The sequence below is a fragment of the Idiotropiscis lumnitzeri genome, chromosome 22 (assembly GCF_059441095.1).
Source record: "Idiotropiscis lumnitzeri isolate Australia: NSW breed Sydney's pygmy pipehorse chromosome 22, RoL_Ilum_1.0, whole genome shotgun sequence".
NCBI classification, from domain to species: Eukaryota; Metazoa; Chordata; class Actinopteri; order Syngnathiformes; family Syngnathidae; genus Idiotropiscis; species Idiotropiscis lumnitzeri.
Window position 1 is genome coordinate 2,179,941 of NC_142412.1, and position 21,701 is coordinate 2,201,641.

The window sequence follows — 21,701 nt, forward strand, 5'->3', positions numbered from 1 at the left end:
AGTTTGTCCATCAGCGAACGCTTTTATTATTAAGCCAAAAACGGCTGCTGTTGGCCGCAACCACGCCGATCAGAGAGAGAGCAACACAACGACAACAACATAACGTTCACTCCCCTGCGACTGCGACCTGAACGCAACGACTCGCCGAAACATGTCAGGTAAAAAATTTACCGAAAACATAATTGTCTGCTTTTAATGAATCTGAGTGAAATTCTTGGACCGAAATGTGTGACGAGTTTGACTTGGGCCACCTGGAACAACAGCGGAGCTATGCAAGGATGCTCTTTATATATATATATATATATATATATATATATATATATGATTAAATACATTTTACCGCTCCAAAGGGATGCAAATTTTAACAGGACATTTGAATTGAACGAGTAAGGACAAGTCCAAAAACAATTTGAATATAAATTCTCCATTCTAATACGAGAATATAGCACAAGACAAATCAACTTGTAGCAGACAGCCAGGTGAAGGTGTGGACCTTGTCCAAAGGTCTTCTCAATGAGCATTGCCGGGAGGGGGGGGTGGGCGCGGGCGGGAGGGGGTAGCGCCCGGCGTTTTTGATTCATTAGTAGGCTTCAATTTTTGCTGCATTTCTACATAAAAAATATAGGTATAGTTTACTTGCATTTGGTTTCCCAGACATGTTACGATCAAGCCAGGAACTTTGATCGCAGTGGTAGCGCCACCAACTGGTTAAAACAAATACAAATTATTTTCGTTGATTTTTTTCTCCGGGCGTAACCCCCCCCACACACACACACACGCACCTACGCACACAGGCTGCTTTCTTGTTGGCTGCAGGCTGGTTTTTGTGATCGACAATGAAAGGCATTGCTCGAATTTGGAGGTACAATATTTATTTATTATTTATTTTTATTTATTATAGATATTATTTATACATAATATGATGAATAATAACAGAAGAAATGGAAAGGACTAAATTGAATTGCTCACAACGGAGGCGCCGAACGCGGAAGTTCTGCTGGAAGTGGGCGTTGAAAGAGAAGCAGACTGGCCTGCAATCAACACAAATAAGCTTTAGGCAACGACACCTCGAGATGAGGAACATGCTGCCTACAAAGCTAGGATGCCTTGAATGCAATAGATGATTTTTTTTTTTTTACAGTTTCTCTGCAAGCTGACTTTGCGTAAGCGGCGACTCGGGAATTTTCTACCTGCGCTTTCTTTCACAAAGGAATATATAATCCAAATCCCTGCCTTGGCGGCGCCAGATGGTCCGCCGCCACCCCAATTCCCTGTCCCGGCGGCGCAGTAAAAATATACATTTCATGTGTAAAATTTTAGCTGCATTGTGTAGGTCCCAGTAAATTTAATGTGCATCTTTTTGAAACGTGGGTCATATATTTTAGAATAACTTCAGTGCAATGACGAAAACGGAGCTCCGTGCCTGAGGGCCGGCTATGAGCCGCGCCGTGCCCGCCAACAGCCTTCCACGGTCGGATACAATGTTTCAAAGTTCCCCGCTGGAAAGGGGACTTAGAAGAAATTTGTAAAATTCACCCGGAGCTCCGTGCCCGAGGGCCGGCTATGAGCCGACCGTGGAAGGCTGAGGCGTGGGTTCTAATCCCACCTCAGACAGAGCCCATTGGGCAGTTTGCCGATCACGATATCGGCTGCACACTTAGTCCCATTTATTATCACCCGTCTGTGAGCATAAACCAGATTTCTTTTTTGTATTGCATCACTGATTGGCTCGTAACGGCAGGGGGGCTCTTGCAAAAAAACAAAGTAAGAAAATTTGCCATTAAAAAGGTTTAACATTTTTATTACATGACACGTGTATAAAATAAGCTGAACCTTCCTTTGTGCATGGGAGTAGAGTCATGTTTGTAAAGGAAGGCCATCCCCAAATATTTCCCACAAGTGGGCGGCATGGCCCAATTAATTGTTTTATTAATTAATTAATTAATTGTTTTATTAATTAATTAATGTAATTAATTAACCGTTTCTGAGTCAAGTTTAGTCTTCCCCAGCCGCGTTTCGTTCGTCTTCCTTGGGTTGCACTTGGTCACGTTTATTTATTCCGAGTCCCTTGTTTGTCTTTTGGTTCTGGTTTTGTTAATTAAATTCCCTTTACGTTACCCTTCATAACTCACTTCCTGTTCATATGGGCGAATAGGAAGCTTTTCACATAAACTGTTGCCACGATAAAAGACGGATTAATTGATTTGTTTGGCTCATATATTCAAGAATGTTTAGAGGGGGAAAAAAACAGCCAAAGATGTGTTTTTTTTTATTTTAGATTCACCCAGGTCAACTGATTTGAATTGTTTTTTGCATCATTCATATGTAAATATATTGTAAGTGCATTAAATATGATTCACTAAACGAGACATACTGTTTTTGCGTCTTGAAAAAAAAACAGTGGCTAATCTCCCATTCAGTCCAATTAAATTATTTATTTCATTTGTACATTCTTTTTCATCTGGTATTTATTTTGCATTTTAAAACTAATGATAGTGGGGAAATTCACTCAAGTTAATCCTTAGAATTGTTTTATTTATAGAAATGTTTCAAATGTAAATATATTGTTAATACATTGAATATTAATTAAATATTGTACTGTTTATTTCATCCGTTTTTATTTGTAGCATTTTAAATAAATTCCTGGAGGGAAAATGTCACTTGTGCGCATGCTAGCTCGCGCATGCTAGCATGCGCGAGCTGGCATGCGCGAGCTGGCATGCGCGAGCTAGCATGCGAGGAGACAGGCCGGCATCCGTGAAAGTCAGGCCGAAGAGGACGGCCTTCCCCCGGACGCGAGGTGGGCCGAGTGGCCCCCCGAATCTGCTGTTCCACTTCCCACTGCAGGGAAGTCACCAGGCGACATCCTCATGGTCAAATTTTAGAACCCATTGTGGCCCACCAATCAAATGGTTTGCTAACCCCTCGTCTAGCACTTAAGGCAAACCAGAACGGCTTCTCATTAACAATAATGGCGCGAGATGGATTCTCGGGGTGGCATCTTTCATCCCCTTCCACATCCCTTTAGGTCGGATTTGCACAATTGCGACAAAGATGACCATCCAACACGAGACTAAAGAGCAGCTTCTGTTAAAAAATATGCAATTTAATTTGACCTCACCCAAAGCAAGCGAGGTGAAACACTCAACCAGAGCTGCTTTTTTTTAACATTTCTCGAGGGCCATGGCCGGCTTCCTGATACCTTTCTATTGTGGGCTACCCTCAGCTCAGCGCGGTGATCGAGTGCGCCGACGCGGCCCACGGACTCAACGGCCACATCATCTCTGTGAGCTTTGATTAGGAAGGAGCGCCCCAATTGTTTAAAGGCCAACTTTTTGGGGTCCGAGGATATTTTTTAAGGAGTACCTCTTTTTTCTTAGCACTCGTTCAAAAAAGGGCACCCTGAAATGCCGCAGAAATGAAAATGTTGCACATTGTTGAGAAACAAGAATGTGATGCTAACAGTCAGAAAAACAATTTGAATCTTATGAAGTCATATTTTTTCATGGGAAAAAAATGTTGGTAGAACAAAGAAATTTCATTGTGTTAAATGGTAATCATACTACATTTTATTTTTCCACAAATTCAAATTTCTCATTGTGAAATTAAATTCAGAGTTTAGTGAGTTAAGAAATTCATCATTTAAATCTGAATTTCAAAAATTCAATTTTGTAATATTACACCTGTTATTCTGTCACAACAGGATTTTTTTTTTTTTTTGGTAGCAACTATTTTTCCAAACTGACGAGCAACAAGAGCTGAATGTTTTGAAAAAAAAAAAAAAATTTTAAGGAATGAAAAGAAAAAAATTCCAAATGGTTTTGAGAAGCACTGGTTTATTTATAGCAAGCATGTCGTCTCTCACACAGGATGGGGGATGCACTTGCCCGGGAGACGTCTCGAAAGCTTTTGGTGAGTCACAAAATCAATGAGATGCAACGACTAGCCCCTTTTTTTTTTTTTGAGCGCATTTGACGTCCTTCAGGGGCCGGAGCGGACTTTGTGATGCTGGGCGGCATGTTGGCGGGCCGGGCAGCCAATAATCCTTTGCGCTGTTTTGACTGTCCTCTGGAGCCTCACTCTGTCGGCCTCAGTGCAGCCGCTGTAGCAAAGCTGAAGCTATTCTCAACAAGGGTCATTGTATTTTTTTTTTAAACTTGTTTGAAACCATTAAAAAGTTTGGCGCACTTCTTTGCACTGACAAATATTTTGTGCTCTCAGCATGTTAGGCGAATATGTGGAAATTTATAAAAAAGTATTATATTTTTTTAACGCCTTGTCTGCGGAAGTTACCGGTTAAAAATGCACAAACAGTACACAGTACAATATATGCAATATAATATTTGACGGGGGTAATTCCCCCTCCCCCCAAAAAAAACAAAAAACAGCAGCACAGATAGATACAACAGGCCAGAACAGATGTTTTTTTCTGTTTTTTTTTTTTTTTTTTTTTAGCTTGTGTGCTTTTATTTTTGCACGACCCATTTACCATTTTGAGTTTTCTAGTCTAATGACTAAATCTGATGAAAACTAAGAAACATTGAAGTCCAAATGAATAGCATTTAGCTTAGCAACAGAAAGGAGTCACCATTGAGCCAAAGCAAGAACAAAGCAAACACAGTCAAGATAGCATTACCAGTTGCCTGGATGGCGGCCTCCTCTCCAGCGTGGGCTCCAATACCGCACCCTCTCGCCGAATGTCAGCTGAGGTAGGTTCCGGCTTACCCATGACTCGAATGAGGACAAGTGCGAGAAAATGGATATGCGAGGGTGTACCTCAAGGCAACTTTTTGCTTAATTTATGACCATGTGGGTTTCATCTGCTCATGGACAAAACATTAATCGAAAATAGCAGACTATACACACAGTGTGTCATGTTGTAAGTATATCTTTGCAATACATTCCCAGGGGAAGAGGGAAAACAATAGGGACTTCGCCCGTCTCTGACATAAGGTGCCTTCTTAGAGGCGGTTGTTTAAACAAGCTGTATGACATTTGCTCTAAAATTTGTTACTATAATCTTCTGAATGTGCAAAAAAATAATAAAATTGTATTGTATTGTATTTTACTAATTGAGGAACTTTTTCAGATTCTCTAAGGTTGCATTCTTTGAAGGCAACTCTGCCGTATTTTAGTCATGAAGACACTTCTTGATTGCAGATGTCGTCGGAGTGCCAACAGCTGACCTCTTGAGTACACGATCGATCCGTAGCTCCGAGTTTCGTTTCCTTGAGCGTCCGTGACCTCAGGCCTCATGTCTATTGTACTCGTACGCTCTTTGTAGAGCCAATCGCTCAATTGCATTGACTTGCTCGTGAGAACAAAGAGCATGCTCGTGCACGGACCTGAAGCTGGATCTGAAGATAGTGCTCAAATAGCTTTTCAGTCGCTAGTAGGTCAAAAACCACATTTGACAAAGCAGCCACAAGTTCATCGTTTCCTTTTTCAACACCGAAGAAACAAGAGTCATCGTTTTACACATTAAAATAATTTCAACAATATTCTCAGAAATGCTCGGACACCTGCAAAATGATGTAAGAATGCAAAATACAGTTCAAAAGTATATGAAAAAAGAGGTGGCGCTTTTTATAAAAAAATAAAAGGTACATTTGCTGTCTTGGTTCACTTGATTTTTCCAGATTTCATAGCGCGTCTTCACATGACGATGGCGGTGGCGTCACGCCCTCATGGAACATCAGCTGATAAAGACGGGCCACAAGACACCATCATGTGACACTCTGAAGAAGGCGAAAAATTTGATATTTTAACGTCTAATATGAACAGGAAGTGAGTTATGAATTTTTGAAAGTCCGACTTTTGCCCTTTTTTGCATGTTTACAGGGGTCATTCTTTTGCACCCCTTTGGTGGCTGATTTCTTTAAGAAATGCGGAGAGCACAAGGTCGCAAATTGGAGTCAGATTACTAATTTGAGGTTACATTGGTTTAAAATTCCTGAACGCAACGCCTTAGACCGCTCTGCCATCCTGGCAATTGGAGTCCCAAGAGGGGTCCCTGACGAGTATAAATTGGTGGATCAAATTGCGGCAGGATGGGGGTAGTTTTGACCGGGAAAAAAAAAATCATTTATTTTTTTCGAACACCTCATGTCTCTTTCAGCGTAAGAATAAACATACACACGCACACACACAGTCAATATGCAATTCCGGTTCGTTAAGCTCTGATACCAACTTATTTTACATCGTAGTAGTAGCGCCACCAACTGGTAAAAGCTAATACAAGTTATTTTCTTGGATGTTTGGACAAATGGTGGTCAAAGAGGCGCAGGTCCTCATAGAATTGCCCCTGTGTGTGAAAAAAAAACACTAGCATGCAACACATTCAATATTATTACACAAACAACTGTGAACCATGTTTAAGTGAAATATCCTTTCACACCCCCCCTCCACAAAAAAAAAAAATCACACTCAATTCCACAGTTAATTATAACAGCTAAACCAAACGTTTCCAACGTACATTTCCACCTTTATATAGTGTAAAAAGACATCCTGAAGCCTGGGCAGTCATTAATTTGATTGTCCAGTATTTCCCTCCCTCTCAGCGCGGGAAGTGGCGGATCCGAGCCGGTCATGAGCCGCACTCCGTCAATTACCAACAAGCTACTCCTGCACATCAATGATGCGGATGGCACAGACTGCTTTGCAGACAATTATTTTGAGGCAAAACCAAGAGGTCTTGGATTCTATTCGGCTATTTATCTAGCTTGTCCAAAAAATTTACATTTTGACGTACTGCACGGTGCCCTTTTAACGAATCCGATTGAAAATTATACTTTTTAATTTCACCTCATTCATGGGCTAAAGCTGCTATATATATTGTATATTTTTTTAAGCATTTTTGTCACTTTTCTACTTTTCCCGAGAGACGGTTATTGCTTGGTACTCCCTTATGAGATAATGCCTCTCATAGCAAATGTGTACAGCGCGAGCTAATCATCGCAGCCTGTCACGGACACGAAGGCTGTTGGCGGACGCGGCGCGGGTTCAGACTGTCATTAAAAAAAAAAGAGAAAAAAAAAAAAGATACAGGTCACACACGAGCAAAAAAAAATACATTCTGGGTCATTGCCTGCAGTGCGAACCTAAAATGTCAGACGAGGCACGGTCGTTGCAAAGTCGAAACGTCGCAGGTCGAGTACGTCATAATTCAAGGACTTCCTGTATTCGTCCTTACCATCTTGAATAGACTACAAAGTATTTTAACAATATGATTGCGATTCCTGAGCAGCGCCGCAACGAAAATAATTTGTATTTGTTTTAACCAGTTGGTGGCGCTACCACTGCGATCAAAAATAAGTTGGCAGCCGTCTTCAGGGCCTGAATATCCGAGATGCCACTACTTGTATAAATGTACTTCTTCCGAACCATCTGTCGGTCCAGTCGAGTGGATCGGGGCAGGATCGAACAATCTGAAAAATAATAATAATAATAATTTCCTTTTTGACCTATAGACGTGTGACAACTTCACGGCACAATTTCACACTCAAGTCGTGGGAAAAAGCCATCGGCGCACCGCGACGTCGGAAAGTCATTAATTTGATTGTCCAGTATCTCCTTTCGAGATACAGTATATCCAGCTTCATACCAGCAGGTAAAAGTCGGAGTAATGTCTGTAAGGCTAGAGCTAACTAGCGCTATGCTAGAAATCGTGGTTTGATGGAACATTTTGGTGCTTTAATAAATTGTAGCGAGAGAGAAAACGGAACCCGCGGGTGAAGGAGAAGGCTTCAAAGTTTTCTTGTGCAACTCAAAAACCCCCAAAAGTTTTAAGAGCGGAAGTTAAAAAAAAAAACATTTGACATGACTTGTTAATTTTTAACAAAGCCACATTCCCATTTACAAAGTTCAAGAGGGTGTCGTGGCGATGGAGTCACAACACCACACCAACTTTGAAACCCTATATTGGTGATAGCCATAGGTTGTTTGGAATCCCTGTAATCCAACAACTGTGGCTTTGCCTCAGACTGAAATTCAAAACATTTGAACAACTTTTTTTTTTTTTATTCCTTTCCACTATTTCACTATAACATTTTTGCAATTTCTGGAGCATTTATTTTATTTTCACCATGAGAGTTCTATATGAACATCTCTATATATTAATTGAAGTATTTAGGGCGCACCCCGGCCCAGTGACGTTCGGCTCAGGATCCACCGCGGGGGTGTTGTTCTAAGTCCCCTTTCCAGCGGGGAACTTTGAAACATTGTATCCGACCGCTTTATAATTGGATTGCCAGTGGACTGATGGTTATGTGGGCCTCACAGGTCCTGTCGCGACAGAGAAGACGTCACTTTTAACTAGCGTTGACAAAAATGAGCCACATTTGATAAAAGTTTGGTTTTTTAGTGCTGAAAATGTGTCTGTGTGCCTGAATGCATCTCATCTGAGACGAAGAAGAGCACGTTCCCCCGGGCACGATTTGGGGCGACGTTTAACATCAAAGACAATTTAGATTCTTTAGTGAATTTTTGGGTATAACTTTTGGTGACCTCGATAGGGAGTGGAAGCTCTTGTAGATGTGGAGACGTGAGCAATTAATCGTCTGTTTTGAGTGGTTTTCATCATTACAATTTTACGCTCGAGATTTTAAAAATCAAACGTGGCCCACAAATAATTGAAATCCGATTTAGGCCACAGAGAGAGTGGGAGATATATCGGCACTCGGGCACGGAGCTCCGGGTGAATTTTACTCAATTGGAAAGCAAAGTATTTCAGATGCTCGTGCTTAACACCTGCTATTAACATTTCTCCACAAATAATAAATACCCAAATTATCTTCACTTCTGGAAACAAATAAATTAAGAGCCAACGTCCCAGAAAGTCCAGTTCAGAATTCAATAAAAGACGAGCGTGGCGCCAGTGTCATTGAATGTAATTTAACATCTGTCTAATGTGGGTTTTTTTGGGGGTTTTTTGCACCCAGATACGTTAAAAGGCCTTGTTGTAATCACGTTTTCCTTTTCTGTTTTTTCATGTGCTCCAGTATGACAAATGTTTTTATTGTTTTATGTCTTCAATCACACTACATTATTTACTGATTTATTTTTGGTGCTGTCAAAGCACTTTTTTCGTATACCAGATGACATATTTTTTGGTGTGCAATGTCTTGAGTCTTTTCTAGCCAATTTTCAATCAGATTCGTTAAAAGGGCACCGTGCAGTACGTCAAAATGTAAAAAATGTTTTGTTGAACGTCGTTTATAAGACTCTGGAAAACTGCTGAGGCATTAGTCAAGCCGACAAGCATAACCAGATATTCAAAGTGCCTAAGTGTATAGTATAATTTAGTAAAAACAGTTGCGGATTGCAACTGAGCGAAGGCTGCGGTCACACTCTGTGCTCCTGGCTGTTACATGCCACACGCTAGGAAAGGTGGAAATTTACATTGGAAACGTTTGGTTATTATTGGAGAGTAATTGTTCTTTTTGCATTGTTTGCATTCTGAATTCTGAGCTGCGGCCAAGCTGCGACAAGTGGGGTGCCTAACATAACCGAAGCAGCAGTTGGCCCATCCGGGGGTGGGGGGGGGGGGGTGGGGGGGGGGGCGCTGAGGGGGTGCAATCAGTGTTTGCTGAGCGGACCCCGTCTCAGAAAGGCGCCATTTCCTTTTTAAAAAGCAACGTGACATCAAGTTTTGTGAGGTAAGAAAACTTCCATTCATACTGGGAAATATACATTGAGGCATAAAATTCGAAACTGGGAGCTTTTTACCTGCATGAGGCATTGGCCCTCTTACACCATCTCGTATTATATATTTACTATTTTTAATTCAAACAAAGGCTCACAGCCGGCGGGCTACAACAATTTTACCACAATTGTGTTCATTGAATTGTTCTGCCAGCAAATAGAAAAATGTGTCATCAAATTAATGACTGCCCAGGCTTCAGAGGGGAAAATGCTGTAATGATAAAAACTACTGAATCTACTACTGAAACCATTTATAGGTCCTCATTTTGTCAATCACCTTTTAACCCATCAAGTGTGTTGAGCATTTTTTTTTTAATTTGGATTTTGTTATACACACAGCGCCGCCAAGTGGAATAAAAAATGTGGTGGACGTAAATACACAAATCCCCATTCTCCGGGCAGGTTAACAAAATCTACCTTACATTTGCTCGGATGAGTGTTTACGCCTTGAGGATGTCACAATACAACATGAACATTACTTGTCAAACTTAAAATTGTTTCACCATTAATTCCTAAAGTAACGGTTTTATTTGAAAGTTCAGGATGTCCACTCTCTCCTGCTGGTTCCATTGTAGCCTGGAACGTGAATGTTTGTGTTCTGACGCCACCTCATCGAGTTAAAGTGGTCGGCATCCTGAAGCCTGGGAAGTCATTAATTTGATTGTCCAGTATTTCCCTTATGAGATAATGCCTCACCGATTTCGTCGACCCCTGCCGAGACAAGAATGTGGAGCGGCGGTGGGTCGTTGAGTAACCTTGTGTTTGAAATGAGATGTGAAAAATTAGGGATGAGGATCAAAGTTTGCAGGCTGCATTCACAGGAAGTTGTCAAGTGCAGTCAGAGCACGCATGTGCATGAGTGACGCAACCGTCTCAAACTTGTCTTCCACTTCTCGGCAGGCTGCTCCCAAGTTGGCTTCAGCACCTTCTTGATGTGGTCCTCCAGCTGACAAAGCTGACGCAATAACGCAGGGAAAGCAAAGAGCCCCCAGTCAAAAAATAAGTCTGCACAAACAAGTATTGTTGAAATGACCTTTTATTTTACTTGCAGATTAAAAGTCAAGTTGCACACCATGGGAGGGGGGGGTAGTTGCAGTGGGAGGACGGCTTGGATCAGTGTGCCGTGACTTCTGGAAAACAAAAGAAAGGCATTGTGAGTCAACAAACAAGTGTTGAAGATGAAATGCATTACCACATGCTTGTCAAAATTACACTTCAGACATTTCGGGATGCTGGACCCTTCTGCTTGAGGACGAACAGTTGCCAGTTCTGCAAACTTCGCCATCATGTCGAACTGCTTCTGAGGGCTCCACAGGGGACAAAGCCAAACAGGAGGTAAGCACGAGACAAGTCCAATTTCTTATTTTTAAAAGTATATTATCAACATGAAAGATTTCAGATGCAATGGCGACGTACTCGTAAAAATTCTTCATCCTGCAGATGCACAATGTTGGTGGCCAGCGTGTAGAGTCCATGACAGCTCCTTCACGTGAAGCTTCTGCACACAATCAAAAAAAAAAAAAAACACTATTAAAATTTGAAATTTGTCAAGCTTGGGTCATATCACAGAATGTTGATCATAGCGCCCAGCCTTCCCCGGCGGGCAGTCTCTCCGTCTTTCGGCTGGACGGAGGACGGACGAGTTATAGACCTTGTGAGGAAACGAAAAGTTTTTTTAATCGTGTGTAAAGGTAGAGACAGTCTTTGTGGAAGGTCTGCGTTTCGTCATTTTACCATGGGTCAATTTGACCCAAATTTAAAAAAAGATGACAAAATGACAAAGGCCTGGCAAAAAAAACAAAAAAAAAACATCAGCCCATTCACAGGTGAATGCCCGCGGCTTAAATTGTGTGGGCTGCGTGTAAGGTAGCGTTAAATAAAAGATTAACCTCCGTGTCCCTGACGTGTTGGAGGCGAGTTCTTGCCACAGGGCCAAGCGATGAAGTGGACAGAGTGCATGTGGAGTATTGATCCTCAGTCTTACGAGGCTCACAAGAAGGCTGAGAAGAAAGGAGACAACAAGAACCACAAGCATGTAAATTGATTGATCGTGTGCTCACATCCCTCTATGTCTGCGGAGGAAAAACAAGAGAAGCTATCAGGATTTCTTGTATTCTAATTGAAAGAACAGGAGCAAAGTAGAAGGTAAAGATGGGAGGAGAGGCATTTGGAAATTTGCAGCATCTTCTCTCCCTGCATCTTTAATCTGCTTTTTGCGTTCAGGTCGCAGTCTCCCCAGGAGGTGTGGGTTCGAATCCCACCTCAGACAGAGCCCATTGAAAGTACCAATCAAGAACAAAGCAAACACATTCAAGAGAGCATTTCCAGGTGCCAGGATGGCGGAGCGTTCCACTATCCTCGATTCAGTCGCAGGAAGGCGCGCCCCTCTCCGCCATTCCAGGTTCGGGGATCTGAACCCGACTCCCTTTCGATCGACACGGGGCGACGGGGGCTGCCGAGAAAGTTTTGAATCATTTCTGTTTTCAGGAAAGCGTATAATTGCCCTCCTGCTGTTCGGACCTCAATTAACAGCAGGGGCCTTAATCATAATTATTTCAGCTTGCGCAAATGATATTTCAAGTACAAAAAAAAAAAAAAAGAGCATTACGAGGTGCCAGGATGGCAGAGCGGTCTAAGGCGTTGCGTTCAGTTCAAACCATCATAACGTGTCGTCATTCCAACTTCAATCTATGAAAGAGTTCTAACCATTTCGAATTTACGGTTTTCACAGTCTTTGTGGTGGGCCTGAATCTGCGCCTGAGAGGGGTGTATGCAGGTGCGAGCTGCAAGGACAGGTGGTCTGACTGGCCGAGGGGGGCGAGTGGGAGGGCCCCTAAGTTTAACCAAGGTTGCTTGTGGGAACAAGCCTTGGGCTACTTTGCCGAATTTCTCGTGATTTTTGCCTCTTGAGATTGAACATCAAGCACGCATACACAGTACCTGAAACGGCACGGATCTACTGGGCTAGATTGAATCCTGAGACTCCACTTCGGGGAGGTGTCTACTCCACATACCTCTTGTGGAAACCGTGGATCCAGACATTGGCACCGTACCACCCCCCACTGGATCCATTGCACTGCACTCTAAACAAAGGAGATTGTCGTCATTGATTTTCATCACGTGCATGAGTAATAAAGTACGCACAAATCAATAAATTTAGACCGAGCAGATTTTCGAGATGATTAAACACATCAAGGCGCGTCGGGAGGGATGTAAACAGCTGTGACGATCACTACGATAATTTGTTCAAGCGAAATGCTTTTCCACATTTCAAGACCACACACACTGCACATTCGAGTATGCGCGCAAGTGAAAAATGGTGGCCAAACTGTCAATATTTTTTGTGGCCAGCTGAAAAACAAATTGCGAAACAAAAAAGGCCAAATGAGCAAGAAAGGTGCTCCGCCATCCTGGCAACTGGTAATCGGGCCAAAAAGCCGCAGATTTTCTACCAAAAGTGACAATAAGCACCGCGTAGCCAATCCATCTTCCCACGATGCAAAATGCACAACACATACATTCACCGGACACTTCATTAGATGCGCCTGCAGACTCTCATGAGATCCATTGTAACGTCGCCGACGTAACCCGAACGAACCTTTCCCACCGAAATGAGACCCAGAAGGTGGATTGACAATTACATGGTTGTTTTAGGTTTTGTAGAAATATGTTGAGAAATAATTAGGTTACTGTATTACTCCAACTTGAAGGCATTTTTGAACAGATTTTCTACAAACCATGTCACACACACAAGCCTATTCCAATGAAGCCATTTTCCAGATTTATAAAAAATTGGCCAAGCTTGTCTGTCACATTTCTAGTAATATGATTAACTTACCATAGATAAGGATTATGTGCCAGGCTTCATGAGATAGTCTTAGGGAATTGATGTCGCCTAAAAATTGTCAAAATCATTTAAGTTAAAAGTTAATAGTCTGGTGTCATCGCCAGGCAAGTCATTCATGGTTGCACCTGCACTGCAGACAGCACGCCTCCACAAACTCCACCAAACAAAAACTTGGTGACTTGACCTTTCTCATTGTGGGTGCTACGAACAAGTGTAGCACCCACAGGGCGCCCTTATTTTTTGTGTCCCTTTTTCTTGTGGCTTATTTTCTCTAGTTTTCACAGTATTTGAAACTTTAAGACATTTTTACTCTAATTGATGTTGTCTTTTTCTTCTTCAGACATTCACAATGAGATTGCTACAGTGCTAAATCTCCCCACCTCAAATGAAGCTTCTGTGTAATCGGCCGGCCTCCTCCGGAACTCCTGGTGGTGCCCTTCCGTCAATTCCTTTAAGTTTCAGCTTTGCAACCATACTCCCCCCGGAACCCAAAGACTTGGTGGTTTCCCGGGCGCTGCCCGGCGGGTCATGGGAATAACGCCGCCGGCCTGTAAACAAATTATGCGGAACGTGTAGAAAACCCAAATTCAAATATATAAATGACATACAACACATGCAACTGCAATGATACGGTGCGGGCTGCGGAGGCTTTTCGCCTTCTTCAGAGTGTCACATGATGGTGTCTTGTGACCCGTCTTTATCAGCTGATGAGAATTTTGATTTTTGTCTTAACATTTTGTATAATATATTTTTTGGACAATTTTGTCATATAATAATTTCAATGTGTGTAACCGCTCCAGCGCCCGTCGTGCCGCTCGGCGAAACTACAATGCCCCCTGGGCAACAATCTAGATGGCGGCAACTCGTTGAATATACAGAATGCTATTAGGCAATTACAAAAAAGTAATCGTTGTTTATTTAATTTTTTTAAATCACTAAAAAATACCAAATAATTGGACGTGAACGTCATGCCCACAGACCCACAATGTCAACCCATAATTAATTGCAATTCAAACCCTCTTACCGGCCGCTCGCTTGTATAAGACCTCCCAGCCCGAGCAGGAGGCCATGAGACATACAGTCAACATGTTCAGTACATAATCAATAAAAATGGCTGTCCTCATGAAAAAATAATTCAAAATGAGCTTTGACACCACCTTTTTTTTTTGCTTCCTACGGGTACGCTGGCTTCCTGACACCTCAAAAAAAGTCCACGTTTGAGAATAAAGTCAGAATTCTCACTTTAAAGTCAGAATTCTGAGATTAAAGTCAGAATTCTCACTTTAAAGTCAGAATTCTGAGATTAAAGTCAGACGCCTTAGACCGCTCCGCCATCCTGGCACCTGGTAATGCTCCCCTGCCTTGCGTCCGCGATCTCGGTACTTTTCCGATCTCGACCCCCAAGGTCTTATTCATTAAAATTGAATCAGTTGGCAGTGGCGCTTTCCCACCTGGTGACCTTCCGCTGGTGACTCAGCCCGTCTTGACGATCGCTTTGAAATGGAGAAATTTGTATTGCCTCATTGGATGCAGAAATCTAAAAAAAATAGCATACAAGAGAAGACAGTTGTACAAAAAGCATTTTAATTAATTGGTCCAAAAAGTGGCCCCTAAGTTCAACCGCGTGGAGGCTCCGGAAAGTTTGGTGAAGTGTGTACAAAGCCAAGACCTAATAAAAAGTCTCATGGAGCCGTATGCTAAATTGAACAGGAAGTCGGCCATTCTAAATTTATCAGAATCCGAAATCCTTTTATTGTCATTGTACAGTGTGCAACAAGATTAGGGAGCTCCCCTCTCCAGTGCAATACAACGGCGTCGTCCATCGACCACCCAGGAAAACCGATTACAATTTACACAGACAGAATCAAGTTTGATAAGAAATTTGTGATTTGTCAGGACCTAATGGCGGCTCACCAGGAAGAGTGAGGAATGAGGGGAGATGAGCGAGCAGCGACCGCGGCGAGGTCCCTATTGTTTTTGTAGAAAATATTATTACTTTTATTATTATTATTATTATTATTATTATTAAGGCCTGAGCAGCGACCGCTGCGAAGTCCCTATTGTTTTTGTAGGAATTATTATTATTATTATTTTTCCGATTGTTCGATCGCATTTTTGCCGCGACTTTTTTTTTTTTAATGTATGGCTTTTCTAGCGTTGACTCAAAGAAAAGTCAAATATGTCTTCTAGTAACGGTAATGCTCTCTTGAATGTGTTTTCTTTGTTCTTGCTTGGTACTTTCAATGGGCAATGTCTGAGGCGGGATTCGAACCCACGCTTCCTGGGACAAACACTGGGGCTAAAATCTTTTGTTTCCGAAATACTATATGACGGGGGCGGGGCTTCAAAGTTTTCACTTAAGATTTCCTTCGCCGCAATGGACAAAATGCTTTACGAATATAAAGAAGGCCTACCTTGGATGACTGCCTGAATATCCTCAAATGTGAAAAATTTCGAGAAATGGAGTTTACTTCACACTTTCAAGTCCCGTAATCCGTCTGGGCCTGATGGAGATGATCGCCTTTGCCAAGATTTTTTGCTCGGACGGACGGGCGGTGCCAAGCGGCCCCTAAGTTTAATGGCATTTACAGCAATGTGTGTAAAACACAATGTGTGGGGGTCCCATAAATGTGCAGCTATCGCAACGGGTGTGTGCGTGCGTGTGCGTGTGTGTAAGGCAGTTGTGATTACGACTTTGATAAGGAGCATGTTGATGTTCTGTGCAAAAGCGCTTTGTCTGTGGAGCGTAACAGCGCCCTTGAAAGTGGTGAACCTGCGCTGGGTAAATATACACGCGCACATACTCAATTGGCATCCAGTCCGGCGCTTTAAAGGCTGAGAGTGAGCTTTTTTCATAATTCCCAGGGTAGGACTTCAGAGTAGGGGTCTCAACCCACGGTTAAGGAATCAAGGAAGGTTATTTGTTTTTTTTGTTTTTTGTTTTTTTTTTTTTAGATATAGAATCAAGTCTGGGCTAGGTTTGGTTCAGCGTTAGGGTTTAAAATGTGGTTTGGAGTTTCAAGCCTGGGTTCAAGTTTGGGTCACAAGACAGAGTAAGGGTTTCAAAAGGTGAGGTTCCAAAAGGATGGTTCAAATATATATATATATGTATATATACATCTGCTTTGTTTCTGATATTCGTGCAGGGAGCAGAGAGTCACCGGCGTGTGTGTGTATATATATATATATATATATATATGATATTTTGCTTCAGTTTGTTTTGTACTCTGTGGCAACAAAAGAACGTTTGGTTTAGCTGTTATAAAAGTTTGCTTTGATTTGAGTTGGAACTCTCTAAGTAATACTCAAGTGGGCAACTATTGGTCCACAGAACAAAGTTACAGAAGAATTTTGTTGTGAGTTCAACCGCGTGTAGGCTCCGGAGTAGACGGGCCGGCGTTCGTGAAAGTCAGGCCGAAGAGGATGGCCTTCCCCCGGACACGAGGTGGGCCGAGTGTTCCCCAATTTCAACCGCGTGGTGGCTCCGGAGGAGACGGGCCGGCACCGTGAAACTTAGGCCGAAACATGCTCGCTGTTGTGTCTCGTAGCGTTTTCTTTCTTCTGGTGATTTCATGGATGGCCGCATATAGAAAAGGGGCATTTGCTTACTCACAGGGCCTACTGCCCATATTGTGATTATCCTCAAATGTGTACAACTTCGAGAAGATAGGATCATCTGAGTCATGTTGCCGGAGCTGTTTTAACCAGTTGGTGGCGCAACCCTCAACTGTGACGGTTCTACATTTTAACCCACGCATGACGCCCCCGCGCGACATCCCCAACTGGTACTGGAAGCGCAAAGCCCCAAAATAAATAAATCCATTTTTAAATAAACTAAAAAACATTTAGAAAAATAAGCAAAATTCCATTTTTTCCCCTCCATAATGTGATTGTGATTTCACGTGCGATTATTGAGGATATTCAGGCCCTGAAGACGGCTGCCAACTTATTTTTGATCGCAGTGGTAGGACGGTGTTATATAGTGTGCAGGATGGCTTAATATGGCAAACCACATCCTCCAAAGATGACAAGGACATTGCCTCAAAGGAATCCAACGCCGCAGAACAAGGAACGTGCTCGCGCTGTACACATTTGCTATGAGAGGCATTATCTCATAAGGGAAATATTGGACAATCAAATTAATGACTGCCCAGGCTTCAGGATGTCTTTTTACACTATATAAAGGTGGGGCACGGGCGGTATGTGAGGGCTTAACCTTCTGTCCCGTAAGTGCTGTTGCAAAAAAAAAAATATATATATATATATATATATATATATATAAAAAAAAATACAGTATTTAGAAAATAAAACATTAACAAGGTTTATTCATTGAATTTTTTTAAATTCGGCGGGCCGGATTAAATCCCTTTTAGGCAACTACCATAACAGCATTCACACATTTACAATGAGCCTATAATTTGGTATAAGCATGACTGAAGGGTAGTCAGTAAGCGAAAATGAGTAAAGGTTCGCATGTGAATACAAGGAAACGTGATATTTTCCCGGTTCTTAGCCTAGCTGCTCTTTCAAAGAAACAAGTCATATTTTAGAGGGTTTTATCTTTAATTTCAATAAAAATTGTATTTTGCCATCAAACAGTCTTGGATTGACGTTTCCTAGTTTGTCACAAAAGCAAAAATATTTGTGTCCAAGTCACTGTTCCGCTTGGCATGTTTCTTTTCACATATATATTTTTTTCTCTATTTTAAATTTTAAACAAATATTATAATAAAGGACAGTCAGCTCTTTATTTGGTTGGTGCTCCTCGTGTCCGGGGGAAGGCTGTCCTCTTCGGCCTAAGTTTCACGGTGCCGGCCCGTCTTTAAAACGTTTAACGGGCCGCATGTGGCCCCCGGGCCGTAGTTTGCCAGGCACGCATGCGAGCGTGACCTCGGCGGTTGTCCGACAGTCCATGATGTGGTTTTCCCTTTTGCAGTGGTCAGCCCAGCCTCACATTCTTCCCCCGGCACGGGTCTACGTCCAAGGGAAGGTCCTCTCCAGATTAATCATTGTCTGGATGGTTGATTCCCAGCTGGTCCCCAAGACTGGTATTCCACGGCTGGCCTTCTCCGGCGGAGTCGCAATGGGGACAACACGCACACGCACACACGCCTGCAACGCACATTTGTTATTAGCAGTAGGTTTTACTACACTTTGGCTCCGAGCAGGAGGCTTTGGACCTGGTTCCCCTTGTCACCAAGTGCTGTGGACATATCCGCTGAATGCCAACTGAAAATGGGGAAATCATCCTAGCCGGGAGATTGGAGGTTCAGCTTCATCAGCAATCTGTGCTGCTGAAGTGAGAGACCTTCATTGGGGTGCCAGCACAATTGTGAGTCTCAGCACCGTTTTTAGAAAAGAATTTTTTTGCACAAACGCTGCAACTGAATGGCTTGTCTCCAGTGTGTGTTCTTGTGTGGGTTTTTTTTGTTGAGAATTTTTCCCCATTTTTTCCCCAATTAATTTCCAGGATAAAAACTGTAATATTACGAGGGAATAAAGTTCTAAGAATGACATTGTCGCGAACATTTTTTTATAACTTTTTATCTTGACAAAATAAGTCTTTGTTCTTGTAAAGTATCCTCAAATGTGTACAACTTCGAGACTACTATGAGAGTGGCCCAGAAACTGAACCGAATCCTGGAACTTGCTATCCCAACATTCAGTTTGTCCACAACTCGTCCCATTCTCAAATACTCCAATGAGGATATTCTTCCAGAATTACTTGTCCAATTATCCCGACTTCATTAAAAATGCATAACAGGCTTAACCTGCAATGGAGGTTTACGAGGGGTCGGAAGTGTCACGCAACGCTAAAGTATGTCGGTGGAAGTACAACAACTACGCAGATTACTAATTGCAAAGAAAGAATCCCCCCCCAAAAAAACACCCCCCCCCAAAAAAAAACATTTTAGAAAATAAAAATCCAGGACATGGAAATGCGATTTTTCAGATCATCTGTCTTTGATACGAGAAAAGAAATGCATTTCATAGCTTCGAGCCATCTCTTTAGGATGCCTCGTGGACGCCTCCCTGGGGCGGTGGCCCTGTTAGGCCATCATATGCCATATTGCAAATGCTGTGGTGTTGTGACTCCAAGAAAGGTCATACACAGATCGAACTGCTGATCGCTGCTGGTCTCTTGACTGTGTTTGCTTTGTTATTGCTTGGTACTTTCAATGGGCTCTGTCTGAGGTGGGATTCGAACCCACGCCTCCTGGGGAGACTGCCATGCTTGGTGCATGCAATAAAATGGTGAGCCGGTGCTCCTCTACGGCTTAACTGCCACGCACGCCGGCCGGAGCTCTGGTACGGTCCGAACCGCGCGAAACGTCGCCGAGTCCTATCATGCATGAACCCCCGTAAACATGCAAAAAAGGGCAAAAGTCGCGTACTGGAGTTTGTGGACAAGACTCCTGCGAAAGCTCAGCTGGAACACTTCTATGTAGGTCTAATATTTCCAGGATTGCAGAGCGGTCTAAGGCGTTGCGTTCAGGTCGCAGTCTCCCCTGGAGGCGTGGGTTCGAATCCCACCTCAGACAGAGCCCATTGAAAGTACCAAGCAAGAACAAAGAAGGTACATAAACAGATTGTTAAAACAGTGCCTTTTAACCCGGCAACTTTATATTTGGTAAACCAATCTCCAATGGCTAGATATTCCCCAAACAGATTAAAAATGATTAATAAGGGCACACCAACATTAGACTTGGGTCCACCTCCTCATCGCCGTAAGGCGAACCGTGACAAAATCACACTTGGATGGGGACTACCTGCTTATACTGAAACACTTATACAGTGTTGTGAAAATACAATTTTGAGAAATTTCCACCTTTATATAGTGTAGAAAGGCATCCTGAAGCCTGGAAAGTCATTTAAATATGAACGACAACTCGTGAAACTTTACACACACATCAGGCCGAGCAAATTTATCAATATTTTACCAACATGTGACGTGGATGTCATTTTTTTCATGAATAAATATGACAACGCGGGACAATTTTTTTTTTGTTATAACATGAATTTCACTCTCTCTCTCCCCGTATGTCTGCCAATGCGCTTGCTTGCAGCTTATACAAACAGATCGGATATACAGTCAACTCCGGCATGCTCATGGTTCAGCCAACCACGGATATGCAATAAAAATAAATAAATAAATAAAAATTCCACCGCCATTTTTTTCTTTGCATCTGGATCATTTCAGCGGCTATTAGACGTTAAAATATCAAATGAAATTCAAGACAGAAGTTATCATGTTCGGATGGCGGAGCGGTCTAAGGCGTTGCGTTCAGGTCGCAGTCTCCCCAGGAGGCGTGGGTTCGAATCCCACCTCAGACAGAGCCCATTGAAAGTACCAAGCAAGAACAAAGGAAACACAGTAAAGAGAGCATTCATTTAATTTGGTCTCTGTTCCTCTCCACCACAGTTTTTAAACGCCTTAGACCGCTCCGCCATCCTGGCAACTGGTAACGGCAAAGCCCACTGAAAAAGGATCAGGGTTGTTCTGAACTCGCTGCACGCAGGAACAGCGCTCGTCTTCGCAGCACATGATTCATATCAGGTAATATTTAACATAAAGTAAATTGCACCTTGTGTTCCTTTTCATTATGAAAAAAAATCGAACAAGCTCAATACAACTTTGTCTTCTTTTTTCTTGTAAAACAGTGTTTTTTATGTCAAGCACCTGTCTGTTAGCATTTTGTACCATATTGCGTTCCCTCCCTCCAGATCATCTCTGTGACCAAAGACCCCCCTCTCACCCCTGCCCCCAAGTTCGACACAGAAGGACTACGCACGGCAGCTGAAGCTATGGACTCTGGTGTGATTGAAGGAGGGCTCAATGTCACCCTTACCATTAGGCTGCTCATGCACGGCAAGGTGAGGTGTCAGCATGCAATGCCGTTTTTTTACACCTGAATGACCCCTCTTCCAGTGACTGATGTGATGTGTCATGGTATTGATGTGCGACAGCTGAGTTCCTGCTACACAAGAAACATGTAGTTGTGCTAGCCTGACTGAATGGTCCTTATAGGGCTGCGACTATTACTCGATTAACGCAAATAAATCAATATCTTTTTATTTGATGTTGTTGCTTCAAGGCGACACGCAGTAAAAGGCCCACAACTTTTAGATGACATTTCGAACTTCCTTCTTC

General features: G+C 42.6%; 1 long non-coding RNA gene across 1 annotated transcript; it reads left to right on the top strand.

The window, feature by feature from the left end:
• Nucleotides 1–3,221: 3,221 nt before the first annotated feature.
• Nucleotides 3,222–4,026, top strand: LOC148316129 (uncharacterized). Its single transcript, XR_015840283.1, has 3 exons — nucleotides 3,222–3,286; nucleotides 3,870–3,912; nucleotides 3,986–4,026. It is a non-coding gene; the product is annotated as an uncharacterized LOC148316129 (long non-coding RNA).
• The last annotated feature ends 17,675 nt before the right edge of the window (nucleotides 4,027–21,701 follow it).